Genomic DNA, 3,381 nt, shown 5'->3' with positions numbered 1-3,381 from the left:
AATGGCTTCACTGCCCAGTGCCTTGGTCAGTGACATGATTAGTGACATGCAATATGACTTGGCAAGTAATTTGGTCAGTAAAATGTGTATAATAGTGACATGATTAGTGAAATGCAATGTGACCTGGCCAATTACACGGATATAACAGTGACTTGTGAAGGAAACATATACAAATAAGATAGCTAAGGTAAAATATTTAAAAAAAAAAGATAGCTAAGGTAAAACATTATTTGGCTAGGTAAGTACATTAGAAGATATATACAATTAAAAATCTAAGATTAAAAATTATATAAATATTCATGTACCAAAGAGGTAACTTCTAACAATCTGGTTGAGAAACAAAAAGTAAGGGGAAAAAAAAGAATCTGGTTGAGAAATTCAAAATATATCCACACTGTCCAAAGAGTAACCATCCAAAATTTGAAAAGAACCTTACACCAGAACAGGTGATCTTGCCTAGATGGCCACAATTTAACTTAGCAATCATCTGCTCCTGAGACAATGAGAGGCAGGTTGTGGTGGAATGAAGCCCAATTGACACCTCGGTCATGCCCTTCCAAGACATACTTAACAACAGCAACAACACCACCAAGAAGATCTATGTTCATCTGACTTAGTCACAGTACATCATCCGTAGGAGACACAGACTTCTTTTTCAGAGAACCAATATCCCAAACACGGACAGTTTGATCCAAGGAGGTAGATACAACAAGGTCTTCTTTAGGATGGAATGAGGCACAGATACATAATGATTGTGGCCTGTCAAAACTGAAATACAAGTGCGCGACTGCCTGTTCCATATACGAATAGTCTGGTCATCATTGGAACTCAACATCTACAAAACCCACAATTCCTAAAATTTTCTGCTACATTCGACTTGAACTTGACTAAAGAAACTGCATAACTATAACAAGTACCACAAAAACCCATGAACAAGCAGCATGTGCAAGATGCTATGAACCAAGACTACACGGAACATGATTTGAGTATTTGTCACGGTGGCATTTACTGAAACGATGCACAGTAGACCAGTAAGCAACATGTGCAAGATGCTATGAACCAACAGTAAAATTACAATGCTACGAAGTACAGTGATTAAAGTATCAATTAAAAAACCAACAAATGCAATTCGAAAGCATAAAAGATGCAAAGGTGAAAACTGTGCAGTAAATAAGACACAAAAGGTCGAGAACTTCAATTAGCCAATTCAATATATAGAAGGTTATAACATTGGGGTGCCTCAGGAGAATCCAATTTTGCAAATAGTTTGTCTTCTGACAAAACATAAACACAAATAGACTTGACTTGGAGTCTTTCACCACCTATAACCATGCAAAATCCCTTTCAACAATAACAAGAGGCTTCCTTCTTTAAATAGTTTTATTTTCTTATCAAAAAAATAACAAGACCAATGTTCCTCTAATCTCTTGAAGTGAAACAAACACAATAAGTTTCTCCAATTCACAATTAATTAAGGGAGAAGTGCCAATTATTATTCGTACTGTTACATAAGCATTGATAATACTGTTGGCTCACTACTGTTTCCCTACTTTTAACTAATAATATGAAACAAATTCAACAACAAGCTTATACTCTTAACAATCTCTCAGACTGTCGGCATTACCAGTCATGGCGAGCAACAATAAAATATACATTCGATCAACCTTGCCAAAAATATCGAACAAAAAAAAAATTGCAATATTTCCATGAACAGCTTCACAAATCATGTAAATTTTCAACGAATAGAAACTATAGGAAAAGTAATTCTTATGATAGTAGAGACAACGAAACCAGAAATTCGATCAAGTATGTGAACTTGCGGGTGTTTTCCGTTTGCCAAAGATGAAACTCATGGCGGTGGATCAGAAGAACTCAAGACATCATCGACGACGGCGAATCAGGTTCTGAGGTGGTGGCGACTTTGCGATCGGCAGAAGTGGCAGCTTTGCGATTGGCAGAAGTGGCTGCAAACTCAGGACTCGACCTATATCTATCCGATCTCTTGATCGAGTTGAGTTTCTGGTACGGAGACCAGTTCACTTCCGGCGTCGCTACTCGTGGAGTTGTGGCTCTACTCGACAGTGCATATATAGAGGAAGCTCGAAAGCGTCGCTCTGGAATTGTTAGCGAACCACTGCAAGCTGCTCCCTCCGCCATTAACGAGTGTCTGAGTCTCCAATTGGTGCTTGACTTGGTGGCAATAGAGAAGGGAGAGATAGCTTGACTTGGGTAACAAAAGGGAGAGAGAGCTGCGGCGGCAGTTTTTGTAATTAAGTTCAACTCTAGTGGTAGGTCGTAAAAAGGTGACCTTAATTATCATGGGGACATTTGTGTATCCTGAATTATAATAAGACACTTCAAAATGACTTCTTTTATCATTGGCCCTTATAAGTATGAACGGTTCAAGTTTGACAGATGTGATTCGTCCGTTGATTTAGTCTAGTTTGATACCTTAATGATCACCGATTTGGCTGAAAATTTGCAGAAAAAATCTACATATTAGGACCTAAAAACTGAACAGTTGAGATGCTGAAATGTGATCAAAAAGTTATTCTAATGCCCTATCCCTAGAAAAACTAAAAAAAGGCCTCTTAGTGGAAAGGCCCTCTATATGTATATGGGTGTGTCTGGGCTACGCTGAGCGTACACTACGCAAAAGTGGGGTTGTCTTGCTGGCATCTTCCTATCCACACAATGTGGATGAGCATGGCACAGTAGTAATTGCACACTTCACTGCTGTTATAAGTTCAAAACCAAACCGTTACAGTAAAAGAAGAAGGGCTTTCATGACAAATCCCACATGTCGAACTTAATTCATTAATTTATGGTGAGAAAGTTTTGATTCATTGACCAGGGTCAATCTAACCTTGTTCATCCCCATTCATAAGAACTGGTAAAGAACGTAGTCTTTGCTTTGACACGACTGAAGGGAAAAAGTTTCAAACACCAACTAGTAATTTTGTCGCATTGCTAACTAGGGCTGAGGAGAACAAAGGTTGCTATGTGTATTTACATATGAATTCTGGATTTACTTCGCAGGACCCATGGAGCCAAATGTTTATATCTCATGCGCCCACCGCTCTTCTTCTTCTCTTAAACTCTCTTTGCTTAAACCCGTATCTTGTCAGTTCTGGATTCATGTCAGAGCTTGGCCCAGATCACCCAAATGCATACCCAATTGATCACTTGGGGTCTTTTCGATTCATTTGCAGCAAGAAAGCTACTCAAGATCTATTTGATTTTGGCGAGATTAATTATATGATTCTCAAATTCTGCTACTATGCATGTCAAATTGTCAACTTCACTGTCGGGCCAAAGACAGATTTGCTTCTCATAAACTACTACTGTCTCAAGTATGAACTCCCTAGTTCAACAACACAA

The 3,381-nt window shown here is 38.5% G+C and overlaps 1 long non-coding RNA gene across 1 annotated transcript; it reads right to left on the bottom strand.

The window, feature by feature from the left end:
- Positions 1-259: 259 nt before the first annotated feature.
- Positions 260-2,268, bottom strand: LOC121049672. Its single transcript, XR_005801022.1, has 2 exons — positions 918-2,268; positions 260-791 (listed from the first exon to the last, which is right to left on the bottom strand). It is a non-coding gene; the product is annotated as an uncharacterized LOC121049672 (long non-coding RNA).
- Between the last annotated feature and the right edge of the window lie 1,113 nt (positions 2,269-3,381).

Source organism: Rosa chinensis, chromosome 6 (assembly GCF_002994745.2).
Source record: "Rosa chinensis cultivar Old Blush chromosome 6, RchiOBHm-V2, whole genome shotgun sequence".
Lineage (NCBI taxonomy): Eukaryota > Viridiplantae > Streptophyta > Magnoliopsida > Rosales > Rosaceae > Rosa > Rosa chinensis.
The sequence above is the reverse complement of the archived record's forward strand: the minus strand, read 5'-3'. Positions and strand labels throughout refer to the sequence as shown.